At 41.2% G+C, this 13467-nt stretch overlaps 1 pseudogene; it reads right to left on the reverse strand.

The window, feature by feature from the left end:
• Positions 1 to 9210: 9210 nt before the first annotated feature.
• LOC102994119 (NF-kappa-B-activating protein-like) lies at positions 9211 to 10583 on the reverse strand (annotated as a pseudogene).
• Positions 10584 to 13467: the final 2884 nt, after the last annotated feature.

Raw genomic sequence — 13467 nt, forward strand, 5'->3', positions numbered from 1 at the left:
ATGGCCCACGGGCCCAGCCGCTCCGCGGCACGTGGGATCTTCCCGGACCGGGGCACGAACCCGTATCCCCTGCATCGGCAGGTGGACTCTCAACCACTGCGCCACCAGGGAAGCCCCCTTTTGTGTTTCTTAATATTTTATTGGTTCAGTGGAATCAGAATGCACCCTGGGGGCATGAATTAATGATGCTTTCCTTCAGAGGGTTTCATTTGTTTCTGTTGGGAACTGCTGGGCATTGCTGATTTAGTATCGCATTAGTCTTCTTTGAGGGTCTGGGCTTAAAGTAGGGGACTCCCAGATTCATCCTGTCCAACTTCATGTGGACTCAAGTTAACACAGCCTTGATTTAGGCATTTATCCTGAGATAACCTGATTTCCATGTTCTTTTACAGTCCATCACTCTCAAATCTTGTTTTAGCTCTCTGTTGCTGTTGTTGTTCTCCCTTTCTTCCTTCTTTTATTCTTTCCTTTCTTTTTTCCCCTTACTTCCTTATGTGTTTTCAGTTTATTATAAAGTTTCTTTCAGTGCATCTAGGAATTAGCTATATTGTCATGGGAGGTTCCTTTGAAACTATCCTATTGCAGAGAGTCGCTGATAAGAGCCTAATCTCTAGGCTGGGGATGTCACTCCTCTGCATTTAGTCTCAGTTTTCCCTTTGTGAAATGGAGACATGAATAAGGCGCCAAGATGATGCTGAGGGTTTTTGAGGCAGTGTTTGTGAACTCACTTTGCAACCATTGGTTACATAGCAGTTAGCATGTAGAAGGTGTCCAGTTATTCCTTGTCAAATGAACCAGTAGATGAACAGAAAGGCTTTACCTCCTGTGGACCTAGAGGCAAAAATTACAGAATGTTTTGCAGTTTTCCTCCCTCACTGGAGAGAGTCTTGGCAATGCTGTCCCCCTCCCTGTGAAGACATGCTGGGGGCTTCCCTGGTGGCGCAGTGGTTGCGCGTCCGCCTGCCGATGCGGGGGAGCCGGGTTCGCGCCCCGGTCTGGGAGGATCCCACGTGCCGCGGAGCGGCTGGGCCCGTGGGCCATGGCCGCTGGGCCTGCGCGTCCGGAGCCTGTGCTCCGCAACGGGAGAGCCCACGGCAGAGGGAGGCCCGCATACCACAAAAAAAAAAAAAAAAAAAAAAAAAAGACATGCTGGGAGCAAACTAGAAACAAAAGGAAAATGTGAAGAGAATGTTGCTTGTGTATATGGGATTCTACTGAGAATGCTTGAGAAGGGTAAATGGATGAGGATGTAAGAAACGTGCTGACAGGATAAAACACAAGGTGACTAGTGAACCTGAGAACAGCTGTGAAAGGAATGAACACAGAACAATAACAATCATCAGTTGCCAGAGGAGAAAATACTGAAATAGTTGTATATTGTTTTTCATTTCAAGCCCCTATTGTGTGAGAAGCAGCTGTATGTGGTACACACACTCTACTTGCCTCACTCTTTCCTCATTGATAAGCCATCAACCATTGTTTTCCTAGATGCTGTTTGCATAATATAACTTTTATTAACTTAAAAAAAAAACACTAGCAGGCTCTCTTACACACATTGTTTTAATTAATACTTAAAACAACACAGTGAAATGAGTACTTTTTAATCCTCCTTTTTTTTTTTCCAGTTAATAGAATTGAACTTAGCTTCTTAAAATTATTTCCTTTGATTTTAAGACAAGGTTCAGAGTCTTCCCAGTAGCATTATTTCCTTAGATTGTCTCCTTTGGACCCACAGCTCAGATTTCTCAGCAATAATGGCATAAAACAGATTCCACCTTTTATAAGCCTGGATTCTATGATGAATTTTTATGTCTTACATGTATCAAGAGGGATTGGGCAGATCTTTAGCGTTTGGAGTTTAATTATTGGTCTGGTTGCTTTTATGGTCTGTTATAGCCTTTCTCTTTGGTTGACAGATGTTTTCAAGAATGTGCTTTTTACTTACTTTCTTTATGCCTTTCTGCAATAATAAATCAAAACCAATTCAGGAGACTTGAATCTTAATGAGAAAACATAGAGAACTAAAAAGTTGTGTTACTATACAGAATGCATGCCATGAAAACCAGAGGTTTCACAGCTCTGAGTTTGGTAGAAGTAACCTGAGAGAGGAAAGAAATGATCCTTTATGCAATTTAGTGTCCACAGGGTAAAAAACATGGTTTGCAAGTAACTCACATATTACTGAAATTTCTCTTGTTTTTCCTCATAGAAAGAATATTGTATAACGTGGTGAACAACACACTCAAAATCATCCCTCAAGAAAATACAGCTTGTGTTAATGAGGCTACTTTTTTACTGTACCCTTCGGGGGCTTTATGATAAAACATAAAAATACAGCACATTTCAGTGAAAACAATTCTATAAGGGCAAATACGATGCAGTCCAGATGTGTAGCTCCCACATCTAATATAAGAGTGTGTGTGTGTATATGTACGTGTATATATGTGTGTGTGTGTATAAACACCTATATATGCATATATGTATATATATTGGGTTGGCCAAAAAGTTTGTTCAGGTTTTTCATAGCATCTTACGGAAAAGCCCGAGTAAACTTTTTGGCCAACCCGATAAATTTAAATTTACAAAAAATTTAAAAATAGTTATTTAAAGTGTATATTTTGATGAGTTTTGACATCTTTATATACTCCTATATCCATATATTCACCACAAGCATTTCTGTCACCTCCAAAATTCCTGTGTCCTATCCTAGTGAGACTCCCTCACCCTGTCTAAGCCACCACTGATATGCTTTCCATCTCTAAAGATTTAGATTTGTTTCTGTTAGAGTTTCATGTAAATGGAATCATAAATATGCACCATTTTGTGTCTGGCTACCTTTGGTCAGCGTAGAGCTTCTGAGACTCATCCATGTTGCTGTGTTTATCTCCAGTTTGTTCATTTTTTTGCTGAACATTTAGTATTCCATTGTGTAACTAGGCCACATTTTAAAGCCCAATAGAAGTTTCTTTACCTAGAATGTCAATGACCTGATCCATTTGGGCTGAACATTTTTTGAATACAGTTTTAATATATTAATTCTCCAAATGAAATGTTTTTATTATGCAGCATATTTATATGCTAATATAGCAAAATATTAAAATACATTGTTTGGTCATTGTAGGCTAAAATCTCAAGAAAATAGGTGGCAAATACTCTCACATTTCAAAGTGAGGTGCAAACCTGAATGGAACTTACAAAGCAGGCGGTCAAGAACTGATTTTTTCACTTTTAGTTCACTTGCCACCTCAGTTATCCAAAAGGCATTAGAGAGACCAAGACAGTAGTTGGGAATTCAAGCTGCAGGTTTTTCAAGAGTGGGGTTAGGTAGTCCTTTGGACTCGTGGAGCAGTGGAGTCAGTAATTCTCCCTTCTCTTCATGCCAAATGAAACTTCAAGACCACTTGGAAAACTTGATCCTTTGCCCCTGGAGTCTGTCAAGATGCAAAATCTGGTACTGGACCTATGCCCAGGAGGTCTAAAAGTGAAGGGTGAGGCTGGACTGGCCTGGGTAGTAGCTGCATTTTAGAAATTTTAGAAGTACCTGTGCTGTGCTCTTACCAATGGTGAGCCAAGGTATGTTTTCTGAGGGTCAAAAGTGTGTGTATCTGTGATATCAGCTGTGGGGTGGGGGTAGTGTGAGGAGGGAGAAGGGAGGGAGAGAGAAAGAAAGAAAGAGAAAGAGAACACCTGAGGTCATGTTAAAGGGACATTGCCCAGGGGGTTGCCTGGAGGGATGCTGGAACACCAACAATCAATAAAAGAGATTATACGTGGAAATTTTCCGGTACAGCCAGAGGTTGAATGAGGGTGTATTATCCATGTTAGGGAATGTAGGAAAAGACTGCAACACTTGAATGAAGGGGCTTCTCCACAGAACCCATGAAAGCATTCCATGAGAAAAAGATCCGCTTAAAAATCTAAGTTCAGAGAGCCCAGACATGAGCATATGGCATGCCAGTCAACTAAGACCTTTCTGCCTCCAAACCTCTTATACCTCCCCCATCTTCAACCCTGGAGCTGGCAGAAGCAACCGGGTAAATAGGGAAAGAAGAATAAAAGCACAAAGTAGAAAATAAACAAAACACATACATTTAAAGCGGGTCTAAGCTGGGAGAGGGCAGAAATTTTAACTCTAAATGAAGCCTAGATTTTATTTATTTTATTCTTACACCTTTGGATATAGAACTACTGAGTGATGACGGCTTTATGATTTAGAAACAGCATACAAGGAGCAGTTATGAAATAGGCTGGCAGAGGATATCTTAATGGGCAGTGGGGAAGAAAAGGATAACACTTATTGTTTTCCTCCTGATTGCATTCCGTTAAGCCCATCTTTTTTTTTTTTTGAGGCCAAATATATTTTAATGAATTCAAATATCTTCCAATTCAACAGTGTCAGAATCTTCCAGAATATTTTAGGGATAGATTTCTCATCGGAGTGTGTTAAAAATACGATACTGCACATCAAACCACAGAATATTTATTGAATAATAAACTTGTGGCACACAATCCAGCTGCATTGGTTTTCTTTGCATTCATTCATTTTCCAGTTGGCAACTTCCATCACATTAGCAGAGTAACCAGTAAGTTGTCTTCTATTTTCTAAAAGGTTTTTCCCATCATTATCTGCATCACTCAGAGTCTTAGAGGTACAAAAGCTGAGTTTAGGGAGTTGCTAAAATTCACCTGTCAGACCAAACTGAGATTGGTCCTTGGCTGCTTGTTCCCCCATTTGAGCCTAAGTCTCTAGCCTGGACACAACTCTTTCATGGGCACAACTAGGGAACAGAAAAATGGCAACAGTTCTATAGCTCATAATATAACCAGTCTGAAGGGTTTCCCTACTCACAGACCCCTTTATTTACTGCAAGTTAAGCCTCACTGTTAAACAATACATTCTGAAACTATGAAACTGGGCGTGATGCCTAACACAACACAGCATCACAACTGTGACGGCACCAGGGTGGCTTGAGGATTGGGTGCAATGAAACAGGGAAGGTTCAATCGCCACCCTTACTATTTCCTGTCTTCTTCCCATCCTCACACCAGATCGTTCCTACCATCCCCGTGAGGCTGTCTTGCCTGGCTGCAAGGTTTTAAAACACCAAAGACAAAATTATGAGTGATTACTTACAGGTACATCAGTATATGTATTTACGTACCCAAGCACTGGAAGGGAACACAGAATACTAAAGACAATTGATGGGGTAAGACTGTGGGTAATTTTTCTTTCTTCTTCTTTTTTAACTGTTGCATTTGTGCAATAAATTAAGAAGGAGGGAAAATCTAATCAGAGCAACAGGTGAGGAGGAGGGAAACAAGGTAAGTCTCCTTGGAGAACAAAAAAGTATATTTCAAATACAATAGCCCTCCCATTTGACTTATGGCTCAGGTGACTAAAACACAGTTTGAAGCAGTAACTCTAATAGGCTGAAAATAAAATACTTTTAGCCCTTTTATTCTTCCCTCCTCTTTCCCAAAGAACATGCTACTGAAGCTATTCTTTGGCAGATCTTTCCTGAAAAAACCTTGATGAAAGATATGATAAACTTCTGAAATAAATTAATATATTTTCTTTCATTTACTCAACAAGCATTTGTTGAGTATCTACTCTGTGGAGGAGACAGGAGAATCCAATGAAAATCCACAATATTCATATATCACAAAATTGCTGCATTTAAACTACCTTGCCTACTGAATGAAAATCAGAGGACAAACCCATTCAGTCTCTAGGAACCAGTAACAAAAAGTAATGTTCTTAGAGGACAAAATTTTTATTTAAAAAATTTTTTTTGGCCACCTGCACAGCTTGTGGGATCTTAGTTCCCCGACCAGGGATTGAACCCGGGCCCTCGGCAGTGGAAAACACCGAGTCCTAACCACTGGACCACCAGGGAATTCCTGAGAACAAAATTTTTAAATGGGGAATATAAATTTAGGTTTTATTACACAGGGAAGTGGATGGATTATGACTCACAAATTTGGGACCTAGTTTCCTTTTAACTTTTGGAAATAATACATTTATTAGGCTAGGCAACAATGATGATAAATCGAAATCACTTCAAATTCAGGGATCATAAATGTTGCTACATGCCAACTGGCTGTTTGGTTCATTAATTGTGGGTTAAAGTTAGACATTTTCCTAGAACATATGTTAAGTAGTAAAAATTTTATCTATACTTTGATAAAATATATAAAGTATATTCTCACTGCCTTGTTTTAAAACATTTTTTCTTTTATTTTTTTTGAAGAGTACACTGCATCCATCCAACCCCACAAATTACAACATCCCAACACATGCAAAATTCCTGCGTTCCCAAAGCGCCCCGAAAGATATTTATTTATTTATTTAAAAAATTTTAAATTTTTTATATTTTTTCAATATCCACTAGCCATTGCGTGACACACCAGCCGCCTCCCCAAGGAGCTTGAAGGTGAGGGGAGATGCCCAGTCTGGCCCACCACTTCCAGAGGCCCAGGCCAGCCAGGGAGCCCTCAGGTTTGGGGACAGTCCCACCAGCCACTTGCTATTCATGCTTCCCCAGGAGTTGCTGAAACCCAGGTCACAGTTTGCCGTGGACTTGCAGACAACGGCGTCCAGAGGGCTCGTGTTTTACACAGGCACTAAGGACTCCTTTATGGCTCTGGTCTTTGCACTGGGCGCAGGAGGGAAAAAACTGAAGCTCTAAAGCAAAGTTCAGTGACGGGAAGTGGCACACGGTGGCATTTGGGCAAGATGGAGAAAGGGGCGCTTGGTTGTGGATGGTCTGAGGGCCCGGGAGGGAAGTTTGCCCGTAAATTCCACCGTCAGCCTCAGAGCACCAGTTTACCTGGGATCGTCTCCATTAGGAAAACCAAAGACCCTCCCCCAAAAGAGCTTTGTGGGATACCTGAGGAACTTTCAGTTGGATTTGAAACCCCTGGACATCGCTTCTGCAAGCTTTGGGGTGTCTCCCTGCTTGGATGGCTCTTTGGAGAAAGGCATCTATTTTTCTCAAGAAGGAGGTCATGTCATCCTAGCTAACTCCGTGCTTTTGGGGCCAGAATTTAAGCTTGTTTTCAGCATTCGCCCGAGAAGTCTCACTGGAATTCTAATTCACATCGGAAGTCAACCCGGGGAGCACTTAAGTGTTTATATGGAGGCAGGAAAGGTCACGGCCTCTGTGGGCAGTGAGGCAGGTGGGATCCTGACATTGGTCACACCAAAGCAATCTCTGTGTGATGGACAGTGGCACTCAGTGACAGTCACCATAAAACAGCACATCCTGAAACTGAAACTGGACGCAGACTACACTTCCACCGCTGGATGGCACCCCATCCCCACTGCCCGCACGCAGGAGCATCTGCACATTGGAGGTGTCCCAGCTAATTTGAAAACCCTGAAGCTTCCTGCGTGGAAATCCGTTCTTGGCCGCCTGAAGAATATTCAAGTCAACCACATTCCTGTCCCTGTCACTGAAGCCACAGAAGTTCGGGGGACTGTCAGTCTGAATGGCTGTCCTGACCACTAACTCAAACCCATCACAAGGCAAGGAAGTTCACCTCCGGAAGCACTGATTACCCAACGCCCCTCCCTCTCCCCTCTCAAGGTCGTTCTTAAGACACCATCCCGATGGGTTTATTAGCAAATCTCATTTTTAATTCCAACCACACATACCCATCACTTTGGCATTCAGTGCTACATATATATTTTACATAAAAATCCCATTTCTTGAAGAGGATGAACAAATCCTTACATGCTTCTGGTAATATCATTTTCCACTAAAAGTTTGATGTCTTTTAAAGAACATTATTTTCCATCTTTCAAAGCACTTCAAAAACACAAAAATTCCACATGTGCCAAGATGCTACAATCCATGGGGTTAAAAAATGCAGTGTACTCCCCCCAAAAAAAACTTTAAAAAAAATAAACTTTAAACTATTATAAAGAGAGAGGGAATTTTATAACAGCAAAGTCAGAAATTCCCCATCACTCAGATAATTTAAATTTATCCTAGGCACATAATAATGCAGCTCAAAACAACCTTAACAAAAACAGCCAAAACTTCTACTATCCCCTCCCCCTTCGCTCGTATGTCCTAACAACTAAACTTTAACAAAAGGAGGGAAGGAAAAAGATCACGATCTCACAGTCCCAGAATTTTCCATTTCTCCCAAACTTAAAAGCCAACAGTAGCCATAAAAAAGTGAGAAAGTGAGGGGCTCTGTATGAAGTTACAGATTAAACTGAATGACAGATGTAAAAAATAAACTGAAAAGTTTAACAATGCTTAAAATGAAATCTGCTTATTACAAAGGACAGACTTTAAAAACATTTAACATCATTTTAGCTTCATCCTTATGAAGCAACCAAGTTAAAACAATGACTCATTATATTTTTCCTTATTAAATTCCTGACCATTGTTGACTCCCATCCATTTCTAGTATTCAAATAATGATCTAAACACAGCTCAGATGGAAATAATGTACTTACATTGGCACAACAGAAGACTTCCCAATATTTTATATTTGAAATAACCTTTTTTTTTTTTTTTTTTTTTTGCGGTACGCGGGCCTCTCACTGTTGTGGCCTCTCCCGCTGCGGAGCACAGGCTCCGGACGCGCAGGCCCAGCGGCCATGGCTCACGGGCCCAGCCGCTTCACATTTTCAATGCAACAAGTCTGTGGGTTAGTTTGCTTTTTGGTTTGTTTGTTGGTTTTGGGGTGGAGGTAGGGTCTAAAATCAAATCACATTACTTCCAGTGCTGCCAATAATATTGTAATATACAAGTCAACCTTCAAATTCCAGATTTGCTTTTTTCAGCCATGCCTTCATTTTGTTAACAAAAGTGGCCTCCTGTGTGTTTTTATCAAACCCATTTATAACACCTTCAACATAGAGGAATGATAATTTCTCCCAAGTTCAGTTGGTATGGGTTGGGGAGTGGGCACCATGTAGAGCTAATGGGAGCCCTGGCCCGTGGTGTGAGAGTGCAGTTGCTCACCTCACCAGCACCTTCTCTCAATGCCACCTCCCCCAACACAGTAGAGTTTCATTCATAATTTGGATTTTTAAACCAGAAGGTTGTTTTGGTCAATCCAAAATAACCCGAAGAGCTTGCTAAAGTTATGTCAATAAGCAGCTGTTTATAGGACTGAAAGAATTAAATAGAAGGCACAGTAGCACTCTAAAGCTTTTTCAGATCATGATCATCATTTTGTGTGTATATATGGAACCCAAACTTCCTTTTTTGTTGTTAAAAATGTCTGATGAACAATCAGAAAATCCTTATTTGTCCTCTTTCCCTTTAGTTTTTCTGTATACCATCTCTTGAAAACTGGCCAGAATCTTGTTTTCTCTCTCTCCTCTCTCTTCTTGGTTAAAGGATGCAAGAGCTCTCTTCTCATCAGCACTATAGATCTGGTTGTCTTTTCGCAGTCGCACAGCGTCCATTCGGCGATGCCTGCTACCACTCATTACGTAACCCGAGCATTCAAATGATGCAATTTCTTCACTTGTCAAGCCAATTTCACCTCTTCGTGGGATACGTTTTCCAGCTTTTACATATTCAGCCATAGCTGCACCTTCACCAGGTAACAGAGCATGGCCATAGTTCAAAGTTTATCATCTTGAGAAGCAAGTGTTTTGGGAGCCTCTGGGCCAATCATATCTGAGGGTTCTTCAGGCTTTGATCGATCCTTCCAGGGATTCTCCAGAAACTCTTCTTGGGACTCTTTAGAACTTGAATCACTGGAATCTTTTCTGCTCTTCTTAGACTTCTTTTTCTTATATTTCTTCAATCTGCTTTTCTTCTTCTTTTCCTTTTTCTTGGCTTTCTTTGATCTCCTTTTTGTATCTTCATCACTGGAGTCTATTTCAGAATCAGAGTCACTGTCACTATCATCAGAATACTTCTTGTGTTTTCTTTTAGATGATTTTTTCTTCCTCCTTTTCCTGGATCTTTCTTTTGAATGACTAGACTTCTTCTTCTTCTTTTCTTCTTCTGAAGTAGAAGCTGAAGTGGTGCTTTTCTTTGGCTCTTCATCCTCTACTGGTGTATGTTCATCAGAGTCTGGTTCTGGATTCTTTGGAGAAAGTCCCCATACTTCAGGAGCTCCCGGTTCTCCAATCCTCTCTCTCACTTAATCTCTTCTGCCGCAGGCTCTCTTCCCTCTCCTTGTCCAGGACGCTAGGCCATGGCTTGTCGCTCCCGTAGGGGCGTGAGTAGCCACCATAATAGGTGGACGAGGAGGCCGAAGCGAAAGCGGCGCCCCGCGGTGCGGAGGGCCGCTCTCGAGAGCGTGACCGCGAGCGGGAGGGGTAGGACTGGTTTCGGGAGCCTTGGCAGGGGCCACTCAGTTGATGGCTAAGGCCATTCCGGTCCCCGGACGAGAGCAAGAGTGCGAGCGAGAGCGGCAGCCCCGCGGGGAGTGAGAGGATTTGCTGGGCTTAGGGCTCTTCCCGGAGCCCGAGGTTTCCCACTCCGGGCTGCGGGAGCCAGACACCGGAGCCATAGCTGTTGCTGGGTCTCTGAAGCCGTGGGAGAGGGGGGCGCTCTCGAGATGGGAAGATGTCCGTTGCCTTCGCTCCCAGGACCAGCAGCCGCGACACCACCCGAACCCGAGAAAACCTTGGAAGCAGTTCCGAGTACGTTGGCAAATTCCTTCCGTTAAGCCCATCGTGTTCAAAATTCATGTCATTTGAGTATAATTCTATTGTGTATAGTAAAAGATAGCAATTTATTTTCTAAAATAGAGTTTACTGGCCAAAACACAAAATGACTAACCATAGGTACCAGTAGTGTGTTATCAGTATGAAAGCATTGCTATGATCTCTTATGAAACACACTATCATATCCATGTAACAGGTAACCACTATGCCATCATCAATGGGTTATTCACAGCCTGGTAGATCTACCTATTTTCATATACCATACAGTACAGCAAATAATGATTTAATTTTTAAAAATGACTTAGTTAATAAAATGAATGATTGTGAAAATAATATCTTTTAGAAGAATTTACAGTTTGAAATATTCCAGTGGGTAGCCCCCTAGATATGTAATCTTCTTTTGTATCTAGAGTAATTTTCTAGGTAATTCTCCAGAACTATCAGCTCTGATAATGATACATACTGGCTGACAGAGAGTGTTTACAATGGCAATAGGTGTTTCTAGGTAAGCAGCTGGGATTCTTGCTCCACGTGGGTGGATGAATTGTGGTTTGGGGTGGTTCATTTGATTTGGAGCAGAACCCCAAGCAGCAATTGGCTTCATTTCATGGCAAGAATAAGGTGGCAAGAGGTAGGTGAGCTACAAGGTCCTTGATCGAGTGAAGGGACTGGAGTGCCCAATCACAGAGGAGTCAGAAGATAACTAGGTCCAGGTAGACATGCAGGTAATTGTTGTCCACTTCACATGCTCTAGATACCAGGAGTGATGTAGCAGAAGTAATTGCAGAAACCACTTATTATATGTGGGGAATTAAGATTTCATCTCTATCATGTCACCAATAGTGCTTTTTCAAGGTCATTCATAACGTTCGGGTGGAAGAAGCCAGTGATCTTCTCTCAGTCCTCGTGTTACTGTCTTATTTTCATATTTTGATACATTTGATCTTTCCTTCCTTGAAACATTTTGTTCACTGTGCTTTTCTGGTACACATTTTCAGGGTCCTCCTTCTATCTTAATTGCCATTCCTTCTCTGTCTCCTTTACTGTTTTGGAGTGGCTTATATTGGATTTTTTTTTTTTCTGGAAAAAAAATGGGAATGGCATAGGTCTCCATCTGCATACTTATTTTATTCTCTAACCAAATGTATTCTCTAACCATCCCATGTTTTTAAATACCGTATATTCACTGACAAACATCCCAATGTATCTTTATCCTTGACCTTTCCTTGAATTGTAGTATCATATCCAACTGCCTGCTCAACATGCCACCTGGATGATGTTTACCTTCAAACCTGCTATTCCCCTGGTCTCCTTTTTTCAGTAAATGGTAACTTTAGTGCTCAGAGTAGAAAAAAATGTAAGGTCATTCTGGCATCCTCTTTTTCGCTGACATTGTACATCTGTTATGGGCTGAACTGTGTCCCTGCAAAATTCATTTGTTGAAGCCTTAACCCCTCAGTACCTTGAAATGTGGCTGTATTTGGAGATAGGACCTTCTTTAAAGAGGTAATTAAGGTAAAATGAGGTCACGTGGGTGGGCCCTAATTCAATATGATTGGGATCCTTATAAGGAGAGATTAGGACACAGACACTCACATAGGAGAGACAGTGTGAAGACACAGGGAGAAGATGGCCATCCACAAGCCAAGAAGAGAGACCTCAGAAGAAATGAATCCTGCTGACACCTTGTTCTTGAACTTCCAGCCTCCAGAACTGTGAGAAAATAAATTTCTGTTGTTTAAGCCACCCAGTCTCTGGTATTTTGTTGTGGTAGCCTTAGAAAGCTAATACAACATCGAATCCATCAGCAAATTCTCTTGTTTCTAATTGAAAACATATCTCCCAAATCTGATCATTTTCCACCACCTCCTGTGTTCCTCTCATGGTCCAAGTCACCACAACTTTTAATTGGCTACTCTAATACCTTCTCAACTGAAAACCCTATTTTCTTTCTTTCCCTTTTAAATTATTTCTATTCAGCAGCCAGAGTGGTTCACCAAAACCTTCTCATGGCTTCCCAGAATAAAATAAAACATTCTTACTCTGGATTATAAGGCCTTACATGATTTGTTTTCACTCCCTTCCAACCCCCTCAGTATCTTTCATTATCTTTCACCACTTTCTTCGTGGCTTCCTCCTTTCTCCTTCCTGTTTCTTGAGTACTTCACCGCTCATCTCTCTGCCTTACCGAACCTTCCTCTCTTACTTTCTATAAGTCTTTGCTCAAATATTGTCTCACTAAAGGGAAGTTCATGATTACACCATGTAAAATGGCATTCCCGTTCCAGTCACTCTCAATCTCCTTTCACGCTTTATTTTTCTTTGTAGCACTTCTCAAATTAAATACTTATTAATTGTAGTCTGCCCCTCTAGAATGTAAACTCCAACATTGGCAGGAATTTTATTTTATTTAACTGCTTCATTGTCGGCCCTTATCATAGTACCTAGCACATGGTCAGTGCTCAATAAATACTTGCTGATAACTGAATTAATGTCTACTGCTGTGCTTACTACAAGACTGACTCAGGAAAGGGACATAATGGTATACTGAGGGCATTCGTGCTTGTGTTTGGGACAAAATGCAAAACTCAGGGAATGACGTTGAATTGTAAACACAGTTTTGATAGGTTAAATAAGTCTTCAAAATTGAACAACTCAAAATGGTTATTCAAATAACTATTTGCTTGCTCCTACAGAATATCTACAGAAGGTTACTGATAATGCAGTACTCTTGGTTGATTTGCCAAAGGTATTATTTTTGTAGGGATTGTTCTAGTTTCTGCACCCACATGTTTCTTTTTCCCTTTTGTTTATTC

The sequence above is a fragment of the Physeter macrocephalus genome, chromosome 16, assembly GCF_002837175.3.
Source record: "Physeter macrocephalus isolate SW-GA chromosome 16, ASM283717v5, whole genome shotgun sequence".
In the NCBI taxonomy this organism is placed as follows: Eukaryota; Metazoa; Chordata; class Mammalia; order Artiodactyla; family Physeteridae; genus Physeter; species Physeter macrocephalus.